Source organism: Panthera tigris, chromosome F2, assembly GCF_018350195.1.
Source record: "Panthera tigris isolate Pti1 chromosome F2, P.tigris_Pti1_mat1.1, whole genome shotgun sequence".
Classification (NCBI taxonomy): Eukaryota; Metazoa; Chordata; class Mammalia; order Carnivora; family Felidae; genus Panthera; species Panthera tigris.
The window spans coordinates 78,677,972-78,693,986 of NC_056676.1; the positions used below are offsets into that span (position 1 = coordinate 78,677,972).

The window sequence follows — 16,015 nt, forward strand, 5'->3', positions numbered from 1 at the left end:
AGGACCTCAACATTGAATTTGGGGGTTCACAATTCAGCCCATAACAGACACCAACATTGCATATGTGGGGAGTGTCCACGTGTGTGTGCATGGGTGTTTGTAAGATGTGGAGGTGTGTTTGTAAGTGCAGAAGGTGATGTTTTAAAAGTACACAAAAAAGTAATAGCATTTGCCTTTCGATTGGAGAATTCATTTTGGAGATAATGTATAAAGGAGGATTTGTGCTTCTGATTCTTACACAGGTCTTCCTTCTTGATGTCTTACAATTAAAATATATTAGTTTGTATTGAAAATAATGGAAAATTTTCAAACAATAAAGAGAGGAGTATGTAACAAGGGCCACGTTGCACTTGAGTATGTAAACAAGGTTATATAGACTCAAAGCTTGTGGAGTTTCAGACCAAAACCAATGGTGGTAGTTGATCACAGCTAAGTGATGGGAGTTTCCCTCCCTGTGTGAGGATCCTTTTCTCGGAATCTTGGTGCCCTCATCTACAGGATGAGGGTCTGGCTGAGATGATGCTCAAGGCCTTTTCCATTTACAAATGTCTACATTCCACAGTGCCTGAAGGTTGGGGTGAGAATAGCAGGCAGGAGAGAATCTTGAGCCACAAGAGGTGGGGGTTCTAATCCTCATGCTGGTATCTACATCACTGTATGAACCTGGGAAACTCACTTTCTCTCTATGGTCTTGGTTTCATCATGAGCAGAGTAAGAGACTTGAACTAGATCAATAGTTCTTTACTCAGTTCTGGACTATCCTGACCAGGAGGAACTTCCCAGTGGCTTTTTAAAGGGCCAGTGAGCTGAGGTTTCTCTCTCCTGCCACCAATGGGCAACTTCATATCTGTCCATAAAAAAACAATCGACTTCTGGGGCGCCTGGGTTGGCTCAGTCAGTTAAGCGTCCGACCTCGGCTCAGGTCATGATCTTGCAGTTTGTGAGTTCGAGCCCTGCGTCGGGCTCTGTGCTGACAGCTCGGAGCCTGGAACCTGCTTAGGATTCTGTGACTCCTTCTCTCTCTGCCCCTCCCCCACTTGTGCTCTGTCTCTCTCTATCAAAAATAAATAAATGTAAAAAAAATTTTAAAAAATCAATCGACTTCTAAGGAAGTTTTTACTTAGAGAAGCAGGTTCTTTGGCTAAAGGAAGTTTCTCACAGGGGAAGTGATTTGAGACCTGGCAGTTTAAAGGCTTAGAACTCTAAGGGACAGGCAGAAACAACTGCCTGATATGTTCAAGCATTTATACAGGTGGAGTATGTAGCATGCATGAAGATGTAAACTGGACAGCTTCTATCTGGCCAGAGCACACAGGATATTGTGGGCCATATTAAAGCCTTGACTTTTACTGTGCTGTATGTATTTAGGGGCTGTGTTAATATGTGCATACAAATTTATTATTATATCTTGACAAGTTATTCCTTTTATTATTATGTAGCACCCCTTTTCACATAACTTGAAAATAGCAGATACAATGTTTTTTGATACTATTTCCCATCAATTTCAACTACTTTGATTTATTTTTATATGCTGCTTTTGTTGTAGATGGAACTTTTGTAAGCAGCATAGATGCATTTTTTATTTTGCATTATCAAATCTAATATACTCTGTCTTTTAATACATACACATAATCTGTTTACTTTTATTGTAATTACTGATAACATTAGATTATTTTTACCACTATGCTTTCTCTTTCTCTGCTTTCTCTGGGGCTAATGGAGATTTACTGTTTTTCCTTTATCCTTACATTAATGATTCTATCTCTTTTCCATTGTGGTTACTCTTAAATTTTCAAAATATACACCTTTTTCTAACTATTTGTGAAGTTGTTCAATGTCACTATTTTCAGCATCTTTCTCCCCTCGCCAAAAGTGTTGGAACTCAGGCATGCTTTAATTACCCTACAGATTCTGTCTGCATTCATGCACCTCTTATTACCACTTGACTAGCATTTTCCTCTGTTGTACAAACACAAATAAGTGACGTTCTTATTTGTTGTTAATGTTTTTTGTTTTTTTTTTATTTTATTTTTAAAATTTACATCCAAATTAGTTAGCATCTAGTGCAACAATGATTTCAGGAGTAGATTCCTTAATGCCTCTTCCCCATTTAGCCCACCCTCCCCTCCCACAACCCCTCCAGCAACCCTCAGTTTGTTCTCCATATTTATGAGTCTCTTCTGTTTTGTCCCCCTCCCTGTTTTTATATTATTTTTCTTTCCCTTCCCTTATATTCATCTGTTTTGTCTCTTAAAGGCCTCATATGAGTGAAGTCATATGATTTTTGTCTTTCTCTGACTGACTAATTTCACTTAGTGTAATACCCTCCAGTTCCATCCACGTAGTTGCAAATGGCAAGATTTCATTCTTTTTGATTGCTGAGTAATATTCCATTGTATATATAAACCACATCTTCTTTATCCATTCATCCATCAATGGACTTTTGGGCTCTTTCCATGCTTTGGTTATTGTTGATAGTGCTGCTATAAACATGGGGGTGCATGTGTCCCTTTGAAAGGTAAGATTTAATTACATTTGCCAACATAGTATACTGGTTTCTCTCTTTCTTCTTCTTTTAACTTGTATCCTAGCCAAATTTCTAGATTCATCTCTTTTCATGCTCAAATATATCCTTATGGATCTGGGTGTTTCAGCGAGAGTCAGACTGAGGTCAACTCTCTTTGTATATGTGAAAACAACTTCATTTCACTTCACTTTTGAATAATGATATAGATTGGGTTTAATATTCCAGGTTGATATTTATTTCCCTGCTACATTTTGAAGATGTTAATCTAGCATCTAGTATAGTTGATTAAAAGTTCTATATAAGGGGCACCTGGGTGGCTCAGTTGGTTGAGCATATGACTTTGGCTCAGGTCATGACCTCTCAGTTCACAAGTTCGAGCCCCGTGTCGGGCTCTGTGCTGACAGCTTGGAGCCTGGATCCTGCTTCCCATTCTGTGTCTTCCTCTCTCTCTGTCCCTCCCTCGCTCGTCCTCTGCACTCTCTACAATAAATAAACATTAAAAAAATGTTTTAAGTCCCATATAAGTCTAGTTGTTGTTCATTTGTACATGATATTTGCTTCTCTTTCTGGTAACTTGGAAGAGTTTCCCTTTATTCTTGAACTTCCTGAAATTTTACCACAGTGTTACTAGGCGTGGACTTGTTTTATTCTACTCAGCAAGATTCACGTCTGTCTTCACTCTGGAAATGATTTCTCTTAGAATATTACTACACTTGCCACTCTGCCTATTTTCTAGTTCTGGAAATAGTGTGATAATGTGTATATTATCCCACAATCTGTCCCTAATGTCCTATAACATCTGCTTCACATCTCAACATTTTACACTCCTGCACCAGGGTCTGGGTGAGTTTGTCACAATTACCTTCCAATTCTTCATTCTCTCTTTGACTGTGTTCAGTTTACAGCTGTTCTACCTGTTGACTGAAATTTTATTAATTCAAATTTCTAAAGGCTTTGGTTCCTTCTCTATCGATGCCTCGTTTTCCTCTCTTGCTTTTGTCATACAATGCTCCATGTCTGTATAGAATTTTTCCTTTTTGATTTCTTCTTATTTTACTTCCAAGCAAGCCCACTTTCATTTTTGTTTTCTTTTAGCGTTTTTAAAATGTTTAGGGTCTCCCGGCTGGCTCAGTCAGTAGAATATGCGAGCGACTCTTGATCTCAGGGTTGTGAGTTTGAGCCCCACAGTGGGCGTGGAACCTGCTTAAATGAATGAATGAATGAATGAATGAATAAAACTATTTTAAAATATAGGGTTTTTAATTTTTTATAGTATATAAAATTATCTCACCTATAACAGCTGTTTCTTAGTATTGGTCTCTCCACATAGTCCCCTAGGGTTCCCATTTCAAAACCACATACGATATTGTCATCTCACTGGGAAGTTTCAGTGTTCTTCCCAGTTCTTGATTTGGGCTGCCTCTGCTCATTTCTGCTCCTCTGGGAAAGCAGCATCTTTCTGGCCACAGCCTTGGACCTCGATCACAAATTGCATCTGCCTCTTTTCAATGGCAAACCTCCCTCGACTATGAGCCCCTTGTTTTGTGCGATGATCCCGGATGAGCCGTTATCACACTCTAAGCCTGGGTTCCCCGTGTTAGTGGCCACAGCAGAATTTGAACACATGATCGTCCGTGTGTGCAGGAGGTGTGCATAGTGATTCTTTATTTACAGCTGGGCATCTTTGGTGTCTGACCCATGGAGGTGTTTGCTTTTATTTTCAGTGGGACTAAGTCCACTGATATAAGTGCGCACACACATATTATTGTTCCAAATGTAGAGTTGAAATTGCACAAAATAAGCCTTAGGCCTTAGGCCAAAGGGTCCCCCCACCTAGGAGGGGAATGATGAGGTCAGTTTCACACAGTAGCAGGAGGCAACTGCAAATAAGGAGGAGGAGGTGGGTCTTGTTAGCCAACCACCTCAAAAGGCAGTAGAGGAAGCCAAATGGGAAAAGCGGGGGCTTCAAATCTCGGCCCTGCCACCTGCTTACGGCGTGACACTGAATCTCTCAACCTCCCCGCAGCTTCCTTTTCTTCTCCCGTAAGATGCGAATGGCGGTATACCATTTACCAGTAATGTTTGAGGGATGAGCTCAAATCGGGTGCTCGTCAGCTCTGACTCTTGTTTATTGAGCTGTTCCTATGCTAAGTGCTTTGTAGATATCATTTCAATTACTGCTCACAAGAACCCTGTGAGGTCGGCTTCATGACGCTAACGTGCAGAGGTAAACTCTGAGGCTTAAGGGAGTAGCAGTAGTGGATTTGTCTGCGGTCAGAGGGCAGCAGGCAGGGGAATGCTTACTTGCCTCTACTTGCTGCTTCCATCTGGCCGGCAACCAGCAGACAGATGACAGCTTTTGTTTTACTCTCCTTATTGATAAGGCCACGTCCCCAGGGAGAGGGAAAGAAGGTGACGGTGGCACAGAGAGTGGGGATATGGCAGGTGAGGACAGGAAGGAAGCGAGGACAATTCGGGTGTGAGCTAGAGGGGCGAGGGGGCGATATTCCCGAGAGCGGGGCACACCCATCTGTCTCTTGCAGGCACCATCTGGAAGCTTGCCTTCAGGCACACAGACACGGGTTTCCGCCTGGGCTCTTGGGACCTTGGGGAAGTCATTTCACCTTCTGGGCTTCCAGGTCCGCGTGCGTGACGCGGGAGTAACGGTGCGTAGGCTGCAGGCTTCTGGGGAGGATGAAATCGTGTAGCACGTGTGGAGACACCTAGAACGGTGCTTGTCAGAGTAGAGGGGCAAGGCCAGGAGTCAGGCTCCAGTCCCCATAATTCACAAGTGCTTGTGCGTTCTGCATCCCGCCGAGGACCGGGCACTTGACCCTGGCCTCCAGAGACAGGCAGGGCTGAAAATGCAGAAGGGAGAAGCCTGCAGACCACTTCAAGGATTGTTTCTTCACTTTTTCAGCTGCTTTTAGCCCTGAAGACACTTTCCATGCGTTGCTAATAAAGCCAAATGGGAAACCGGCCTAAAGAACGTAAAGGTGAAGGCTACTTCTTCCCTTAGTTCTTTCCACCGCCCCCCCCCTTTTTTTTCCTAATTCTTGTAATTAAACACAAGTCTTGAATAATGCAAACCTATAATTCATGCAAATTGATCCCTAATGAGATGGAAACAAGCCAAGTTTTAATTTGTTGAACTTGTGGGAGATAGTATAATGAGTTGGAAGAAGCAGACGCAAAAATATGTCCCCTTTCCTCTAAAATGAGCCCAAACATTTCATTTCTGTGCCTAGTCTCAGGCGCTTTTAACGCCTTCAACATGATTTTAAATATTTTTGTCAAGGAGATGACCGCTCATCACAGGCCCCCTGAGCTACCTTCACGCAGGCTTTGCGGTTTCCCGGGATCCCCACATTTGTCCAGGCTCTGCCGTGACCTCTACTTCCTACGACTTCTCGGTGGGTGAGAGAACTTGATCCCTTGACGGTCCGTAACCCGCAAACGCTCTGCCCGAACCGAAGCCTCAAGAATCTTCCATCATTCGTTCCAATGTGGGGAAGAGGGCGAGGTGCTCCTGAGCTCTGTTCGGGCGAAGCGCTCAGAATGGAAGCCAACAGAGGAAAGCATTTCAGGGAAAAGAACTGAATAAGCCAAAGTGTGGGCGCATGAATATGCATGAGGTGCTTAGCATGTAGCGATGAGACAGATCGTTCTCTTTGTGTGGACTCTGCTAGGTACACACGGAAGGAGGTCGCGCGTGTTGAATTCGTCGGGGTGCCTCTCCTGCGACTGCTGTCCTCCTGGAGCCCCAGCCCTTCCCCTCAACAGTAACCAACACATCCCCCTTTGTACAGAACAGGGGGGAGACCGGTGTGCATGTGCATGTCCCACGCTGGGTGGTGAGCAGGCGTGCCCCAAATGTGGTCCCCACTTGTGAGTGTGCTACTTAAGGAGGCCCCCAAGACAATTCCCCAGGAGGACTCGTAGGACTCACCCTACAGATGTGCCCGGGGCGAAGCTTTACGACAGCAAAACGATCCAAAGCAAAGTCAGCAAGAGGAAGTGTACAAAATCCAGAGGGGACCAGGCAGAAGCTTCCAAGGGTCTTCTCTCAGCGGGCGCAGAGAGGAGGCACCCCGTTCCCACAGCAGGGAGGTGTGAACACGCGTGAAGTATCTAGCAGGGGAGCTCACTGGAGGCTCCGTGGCCAGGCTTTTCCCTGGGAGCCGGCGGTGTAGGCCCAGCCATGACTCAGACCAAACTGCAGACGCCCGCTGGGAAAGTGGCTGTTGAGAATAAACCCCTTTGTACGGCGGCCACTCTTATCCATTCCGGGGATGGTGGGAACCCTCCCGAAATCCACGTTTCCACCTCCAGCCAAGCGCCAACCTGGCGAGGAGCCCCGCAAAGGACAGCAGTCCCCGGTGCGCCGTGCTGAATATCCTCTTAGCGGGAGGGCAGGAGAAGCGTTTACTAGCCAGTGCGGAACACAACAAGTGACGCTAGAGAGTATGGGAAAAATAATTTCTAATGTGTACTTATGTTTGAGAGAGAGAGGGACAGAATGCAAGTGGGGGAGGGGCAGGGAGCGAGGGAGACACAGAATCCGAAGCAGGCTCCAGGCTCTGAGCGGTCAGCACAGAGCCGGACGTGGGGCTCGAACCCACAGACTGCAAGATCATGACCCGTGCGGAAGTTGGATGCTTAGCAGTGTTCCCCGAGGGAGAAGAAGGTGGATGGAGAGAATGCTGGAGGGTCACGTCGATGGCACAGATGAGCGACTTAGGGACGAAACAGACTGGTCAGCACAGGCTCATTCATCTGCCTGTGTCCCCTTCCTTCCGCCACTGGAACCAATCGGTGCAGACGCAGTGACTGAGCGCCACACAAGTTTATTCTCTCACGGTCCTGGTGGCCAGTCTGAAATGAGTCTCCCAGGGTTAAAAGCAAGCTACTGGGGACTCTGAGGGGGGATTCCAATTGTTCAAGATGTTCTGATGCCAAATTATGGATTACATTTATTTGGCCAATGGCCAAGTCTATTTTTTTTTTTTACAAGAACTTTACCAATTCGTTGTTAATAACAATCTAAGCTGAGAATAATTAAAATACTGTCATAGATACAAAATCAACTTGGTGGTCAGAAATCCCTTATATGGTGGCATCAATCAAATTGTTGAAGTCTGGCGTTTAAAAGAACGAGTGTGCAAGTTTCTGCAAGCTTTAAATATCCCGTCAATGTACATTTAGGGAGCACTAAAGGTGTTCAAGGTATTCTATTAAGGCAAGAGTCACAGGGGCGTCTGGGTGGCTCAGTTAAGCGTCTGACTCTTGATTTCAGCTCACATCATGATCTCGTGGTTCATGAGATTAAGCCCCATATCGGACTTTGTGCTGGCAGCACAGAGCCTGCTTGGGGTTCTCTCTTCTCTCTCTGTTCCTGCCCCACTAGTGCTCTCTCTCTCTCTCTCTTTCTCTCTCTTTCTCTCTCAAAATAAGTAAATAAATTAAAAAAAAAAAAAAAAGAGTCACAGAACTTGATCTCTAGGAGCCTGCTGGAGGAGACACATGCACAAACATCATGTGCAATTCTGGCCTTGAGAGACGAGGCTGTGTCCGTGCAAAGTGCCTGACGACCCCAACCGTTTCATTCTGACCCAGAGAGTCACGAATTCCAGAGTAGGCATATGTTCAGTTAAGCCTTGAAGGTCACCATGACAATAGTCATGTTCATAGTTAACGATATCCACTTTTTCTGTTTGTATGAATTTTTTTTGAAAGGAAAAAGACAAACCCATGAGAGAGACACAAATCAGCATGGCTGTACGCATGACCGAGTTCTTGCCAACGTAGAGAAAAGAGCAGGGGTTCTAGACCCACACAGACCAAGATTCAAAGGCTGGCTCTCCCACTAAAGACCTGTGTTTATTTGAGTGATTTATTTAGCTTCTGTAAGTCTTGATATCCTCATTTATACAGCAGAATTGTTAATAACACAGAACCTGGCAAAGTTACTTCTTTCCAACACCTCAGCCATTTTGCTAACTTGGTAAACTCGGGGGCAATTTCTTCACTGTTAATTTCTTCAACTGCAAAGTACAATTTACACTATGTACTTAAAAGAGATGCTGTGTTAAGATAATGATGTATGCGACATCTTCTCTGTAAATTATAGAATGCCAAACAAAAGTTAATATGTGCAATTTAAATACTGCCTCTGAGGAGATAAAACTACACATAGAGGTTCGAGGGATGAGCAATTAGAATTGGGTAATCTTGGAAGGCTTCCTGTAGGAAGTAGGATATGAATTGGTATATTTATGTCACTTTTGAAGCACTAGGTGTAAATAACACGATTCAGGTCTCCATGATAAGAGAAGTAAGTGCTAAGACGTCCCCACTGGGGATTTGATCAGCATAATGGTCTTCTACACAGGAATATTGATTGAGTGTTCTTTTTATAATACAGTCAGCTTTACTGAGATAGCAATTCTTTTATCCAGGAAATTGATCGGGGACACAGCTCATCCAGGGTCAGTTTTTAGTATAAAGGATGGTCAAAACGGACAGTACATGGGTCTAGACAGGCCACTGAAATTTTGGTTTTGCAGAACCATACTGGCAGATGAGGGAAGGTTCAACAGGAGTTACGGGTGATTAGAGCGGCAGGGGTCTCACTTAGAGAGAAAAGAGTCATGTGTACAGACAGGGTTCTGGCCGAGGGAAGCAGGGAGGTCAGGCATGGGAACCTCGCTGCCCCGGACAGCACCTGAGAGCCTGCTTGCTAGAAACAGGTCACTCCAACACCAGCTGCAGATCGGGGAAGTTTCTGACCATCACTCCAGTACGTCAAGAGAAGCACAGTGTGAACACTCTTTTGGAAAAGAGGAAATTTGAAAAAATATCAACTTTATTCCTTCATGAGTATGGAGAAATAAGGATACGCTGGTGCTATGAAGGGTGGTGTGGGCAGGGAGGGTCAAGGTCAGCCGCAGAGTCTTCTGCCAAGAATAATCTAGTTCGGTGCGGTAGAAAATTCCAGAAGGCTGTCTGGGAATTTTCAAAAGGTACAACGAAGTTTATCCCCTTGCAAAGAGTAGCAGAAAACTGTAAAGATAAGACAAGTCGAGTCAACTAGGCATCACAGAGAGACGTGGATGAGAGGGACTAGGGAGACTGGGAACAACTATCTTAAGAGTCAGACCAGAGTCTATAAAATAATTTTTAAGTGGATATAAAAAGGGGCAGGTGAAAATAAGTGATATGGATAAAAAATTTGCAAAACCACCCCAAATTGCAGAGAAAATGCAGAAAGATGAAAACACAAAAATTCAAAGTAGTGTAATTAATATCTGAAAACAAAGATATAGCAATAGGTTCAGAGGACACCACAATATAAAAATGGTGCCTTACTAGAAAATCCGAATATAAGTTATTTTTATATACAAAAATGTAACCAATTAAATAAAGTTATTAGAAAACCTAAATAGGGCAGCAACCATGGGCCAAAATGGAAGGAAAGAAAAGGAGTTAAGGAATTACTTCTGTAAAAGCGCTCAGACAAGGCATAAGTGAATTTTTTTTCAAAATTCTTATCCCTTATAAGCAGGGCTAAAACACAGAAATATGGAAACACTTTACACCCAGTATAACCTTGTTTCCAAACCCAGATGAAGACAGCATACGAAAAAAATCAAAGGCTTACTTTGAAATATTGATATACAAGCCCATAATAAATTACATGCATATAAAACTCACAGCAAAATACAGTTAAAGTAATAAGGTATTATTTCAGAATGAAAGGATAGATTCTTAATTATCGTTAATATTTTTATCATTTCTGGAAGAGACAGATAATTTTTACATCCTCTTGGTGGTAAAGCCCAACCTTATTGTCTATTATTATCATTTCTCCATGTCTCCACCTCTGATTCTCTTCTCAGACCCTTGCCCTCAGCACCCTGAGAGATGGAACCCCTCTGCCATCTTGCAAAGGCCAGTGGCCAACTCTCTGGACTCACTGTATTCCAACTCTGGTCAGCATTTGACACGGTTGAACGTGGCGTCCTTGAACTTATTTTCTGGAAGACCACACTCTCTTGACATTTCCTTCTGCCTTTCTGGTGGCTCTTTTGCTTATTCCCTCTACTCATGTAAATGGCGGTGCCCCAGGGCTCATCATTTACATTTATATACAGGGCTAACTTATGAGCTCCACTTTCTCGGTGCTCACTGTCATCACCTACTGAGACGTTAACAGACTTCTCGAGGCCAAAGTCTAACTCCCCATCCCTTCCTCCCAAAGGTTCACCTACTGAGTCACTGGCACCGCCAGAACCTTAGGTGGCATCCTTCTCTGCTCCCTTCTCCTCTTACCCATGTGCAATCTGTCAGCAGGTCTTGCCAGCTCTGTTTTCAAAATTAATCCCCAAACTTCCCACTTGTCACTGGCTCAACCATGTTGACCCTCCAAGAGAGATGCTCTCATCTTTGAGCTGAAAGCCCGTGAACACACTCAGGATGTAAGTAAGAACATGTGCATTATTCCACATCCATTTCTACTCTTCCCTCATTGTACTCCCCCACCAGAATTAAGCTCTTAAAATAATGGAACAGGGTTCCGAAAAACCGTCTATCCCATCCCAATGTGTTTCCATTTATCTAACAACCCCTCTTGAACTTGGGTGATTATCTCTCCTCTGCACACACCACCATCACAGAACTCACTTCCTCCAGTTTTCTGAGTTCCCTCTGCCCTCCATGAGAGAATGCTGCTATAGGATCTGTCCCTTCTTCTATACCTGCGCTTTTCCGTACCCAAACTGATCATAAGCATCTGTGAGAGGAGGGACTTCCAGCTGGCACCCCACGATAAAGGGTCTCTGTTCCAGAAGAAACCTTGAAAATCTGCTTGAAGTCAACACTCAGACACTGAAGACTTGGGGAGCAGAGTCCAAAAACATATGGGGAGCTACAATGCTTAGTCCAGGGAAAGGCGGAAGATGTGGAACACAGAGAAGGAATGGTGGGGGGAGGGGAGACCAGGAAGTAAGGCTCGCCGGCCAGCGTGTCTCCTACACTCAGGGAATCTTGGTCATGATCACACCGTGTCAGTGTAGCCGGCTCCCTCCCGTTCCTCAACTCTCAGGCAAGTTGCCACCAGGTATAAATACCGTGCAATGCTGTGTGCGCGAGTGATCATGTGGCAACGGAGGGAGGAGGAACAGAGAGGCGGTGTGTCAACTCAGCTCGGCAGACGCAGGAGTCTTGAGCCAGAGGCAACAGATGAGCATGTGAGATAACCACTCCCCACCCCGCCACACACGCCTCTCATCACTGGAAGTGTATAGAATCTTAAGTAGGGGTTTTCCTGAGTGTGCAACAGGGAGCTGCCATCCATGGGACCGTCCACGGATGGTCCGTCTTCTACGGACCCGAGAGGTGGGGAGACGGCCACTGCTGCGTGGACCACACACGCTTAGCCTCCAGTGTGCACTGAAACACCCTACATGTCAACACAATACCCAAGCAGCAGCCAGTGTTGTTCATAAGGGCGGCGGAGGAGTACTAGACCGTCTTACCCGATGAGACACTTGCAAGCTCTAATGGTTCAGTAAAGGATCTTTTGCTAACTCCAAGACGTGGCCTTAATGAATGCTGGCAAATGTTCAAAGTGAGGGAGGAGGTATGCAAATAGGATTAATCTGCGCCTTATCGAAGGTACAAACAGAAGCTGAGTAAATGTGTTCAAAGGGAGATTTGCTTGCTCAGTGCTTTGTAATACAGTCCCACACATACTCCATCAAGAGCTCAGCCTACAAACACATGCAGAGGCACATCTCCTACCAGCTGCTTGCCTGACTCTTCTCCGGAGTCCAAGAATGTCAGGCCTGGAAGTCACGGCACTGATTTCCAAAGAGCCGTCCTTGGCCCAGTGTAATCCATAAGGAAGGTGCTCCCGGTTCGTTATAAAAATAGTGACAATGAGAAGGTTCAATTACAAAGAGCCAGTCTCGTCTCACACATGTCTCTTCCCACGTGATGTGGCTCGGGCAGTGTGTCTGCACCGGCTGTGCCTCTTGCGTGGCTACACCTCCCATCAGATGGGTCCACGCTGGTTCTGGCCAAGCAACGTTAGCCACTGGGATCCAGTAATGGTGCCTCTTTGCTCCAAAACACGAAACGAAGTGGATTTCTGGTGTTGCTAAATCTGGGCTGGCTCAACATTGCCTACTGATTTATCCACTGTCCTATGACCTGTTGAACAAACTCCCTGCATTCAATTCCCTCTCAAATACTTGGCATTGTTGGTTCTGAACAGAGATGGAAGGAAAAGGGGGGCCAGTCCTGATCAGTAGGTGGCAAGTTTAAGAAGCAAGGGAACTTACTTACCAGGCTTGCCTTGAGCGCCACCTGGCGAGAAGGTCTCTGCACCCACCTGCCAGAATCTTCAGTTTATAGAGAGGCCTTAACAGGATTGATTCAACCACATCTGCCATCGAGATGTTCTCAACAACACCATGTTCTCTCAAGGTGGAGTCCTTGGAAATGGCTCCACTGTGGGACAAGGATGGGGGTGGGTGTGTGTGTGGGGGGGAGGGGGTGGAGGGCAGAGAGCACGTCCCAAGGGAGGAGCCTCTGCTGGCCCAGGGCCAGATTGTAGGCCAGCTGGTGGTCACGGCCTCTCCATGACCTTCTCCCAGCAGAATGGTGTCTTCTTTCCTGGTTTTATCCCAACCGGTCCATTATCTTTCTGGGGTTTTGTATAGTTACAAAGTTAATACATGAAAGTAACTACCACAATGCCAGCAACTGGTTGGCATGTAGTGATTGTGGATATGCTACTCAGTACTCAAGATCAGACTCACAGATTCTAAATCCAGTTCCATCGCTTACTGGCTGTGTGACCCTAAGCAAGAATGGAAACATTCTTTGCCTCTGGGTGGCTCAGTCGGTTAAGTGTCTGACTCTTGATCTCACCTCAGGTCTCGGTTTCATGTTCATATGTTTGAGCCCTGCATTGGTCTCTGTGCTGGGCAGGAAGTCTACTTAAAAAAAAAAAAAAAAGAATTCTTTGCCTCGTTTTCCAAATCTGCAAAATCAGGACAGAGATTTTGCAACAACCCAAAGCATTGTTGTAAAGATTAGTTTGGTTCACGTAAAGCACGGGTACCAGTCCCAGTTATAATGGGTCCGGTAAATATGGTTCTATTCGTGAGATTATCACCCACACACAACAAGTCAACTGATAAAATTCCAACAGAAAGGGGAATGCGAAATAAGTTTTTGAGACCTAGAGTGAGCTGGTTGGAACCTTAGGATTTCAAAAGCAAAATGAGTATCTTTTAAATTAGATACTTCAAGAGGTTAAAGAAAGGTATTACCCTGAGTAAACTGGTAAGACTCTGGATGCTCTCATCCCCTGTAGAAGTGAATGGTGTGTATATCTACACGTTTATGTCTATATGCGTACCTGTGTGTGTCTGTCTTTGTAGCTGGCTAGTAGGAGAGAGGCAAATGCACCTGTCAAGTTGTTCCTGGCTTGGCTGGTTATATTCTCTGGAGAAAAGAAACCCAGTTCTGGAGGCAGGAGGCAGAAACTGGGATTTCCAGTTGTGGTTGCCACACGTAACGCTTACGTGATTGCGAACATGTTACGAACTCTCTGAATTTCATTCCATTTACCCCGCCGTGGAATGTGTCCGCCTTCAGAGTCTGTCGAGCAGAAGGAATGGAATTGTGCTTGTAAGATAACAGCGGATTATGAAAGGGATTTCAGCTGTTCTCCAATAAAAAGCAGAGGTGCAGGCTCAGGCTGAAGAAACCAGGAAGCATGCTTCGATCTCTGTCGCAGATTTTGGTTCCATTTTCAGAGGAGAAAATGTCCCATTTTCAGATGGAGGAAACAGATGCTCAGGGAACTTGACTGTCTTGCCCAAGATTGTTGGTAAAGCTGAAGGGCCTGGATTTGAACTCGAAGAGCATGGAAGGAGAGCTCAGGTTAGCAGCCTTGACTGTCTCGAACGCCTCTAACCGGGTGAGGCAGTGGGGCTGGACTGCATCTCCCAGGGGGCTGCGGGAGGCGTGAATGTCATCTGAATGTCATCTATGACATAAGAGCCATTGCCAAGGCAGCCCAGTGCGGGGCTCGAGAGCCAGGGGGATGGAACCAATGGGCTGCTTTATAAGCAGTCCCCAGTGACTTCTCAGACCCATAGGAAAGTTTACAACAAGACCATTCTCGAGTGAAATTAATTCATTGAGAAAAATGGTAAGGGGCCAGGGTCTGTTGCACACAGACATGTGCAGGTGCGCACAGAGGGGGTCATGAGAAAGTTAACAGTAAGACATGATAGATGTTGGGGGGGGGGGGGCGCCACCAAAACCAGCCTCTGGTGTTGGAGATTCAGGCCTTTGGGATTTCTGGGCTCCGTGGTCACGTGCTAAGAGAACCCGCAACCATGTGGGAATTACACTTCCATCAGATGGCAGGTGACAAGGGGCCTCGAGGTCCCCGTGTACAGGTATTTGGTGTGTCCAGTAGAAACATTACCTGTCATATCTGTGCCAGCTCCACATAAGGAGAAAACAGGACAAATCATAATAACTGATTCATTATATACTTGTGTTTGCAAAATGTTTCCAAATACATCTTCCCAGCTGACTCTTATACCAACCCAACGATATTAATAAAAGCTGATATTTATTGAAAACTTACAATAGACTAGGCATAATAGTAGTAAGCACTTAACCTGTATCTCCTAATTTAATCCTAAACAACAACAACAAACACCCACCATCTTATTGGTGAGAAAACAGGTCAGGAGAGATTGAGGACTTTGTTCAAGTCCTCCCGGTAGGGAATTGGTGAGAAGCAGATGCCAGCCCAGAAAGTCCGCTTCCAGAGGCCAGAAGGTGTGGGCAAGGCAGCCAACCACACTCACCTCCTATAAAAAGTGGCTCTGAGGCTCGGAAGATTGAGCAATGACTTTGAAAAGTATTGAGTGCTAGCAAAGGGATCACTTTCATGCAGACACAGATCTCATTGCCAGCGGCGAACGGCAGGTGCCCAAGTCGCCTCTGCGGTGTCGGGCCAGATTGCAGTCCTTCTGGTGGGTCCGCGGTCGGCTGATTTGCCTGACGAGTGCCACGCTGGAGTCAGGAAGCTGCTTCCCAAGAGCGGGAGAGCCCTCCCCAGCTCCCCCCACACTGACCAAATGGCAGGTCTTCAGGCCTTCACTTGTTCATTTACATTTCAGGCAGAGCCAGCCCTGCTCGTCTCTAAATATTTTATAGTAGAGGCAAGAAAGATGCCTGTTGTTTAATTTATACCTTAACTTTCTTCCTTTAACCCCTGTCATTGCCTGAAGCCAGAGCTGGAATCTGGGGAGAGTCTGGGCCTGGATTTAGAAAGCAAGTGGTACCCAGAAGCACCTGCTTTATGGGATCCTTATGAGATTAAGTCGAGGCAAGGGTACAGGCAGCCAGACCCCGCCCACAGCCCGGGACATTTGAGTGAGGCCAGCTCCAGGA

General features: G+C 45.4%; 1 long non-coding RNA gene across 1 annotated transcript; it reads right to left on the reverse strand.

Moving 5' to 3' along the window:
- Positions 1 to 9,371: 9,371 nt before the first annotated feature.
- LOC122234941 lies at positions 9,372 to 14,543 on the reverse strand. Its single transcript, XR_006212943.1, has 2 exons — positions 13,956 to 14,543; positions 9,372 to 9,589 (listed from the first exon to the last, which is right to left on the reverse strand). It is a non-coding gene; the product is annotated as an uncharacterized LOC122234941 (long non-coding RNA).
- Positions 14,544 to 16,015: the final 1,472 nt, after the last annotated feature.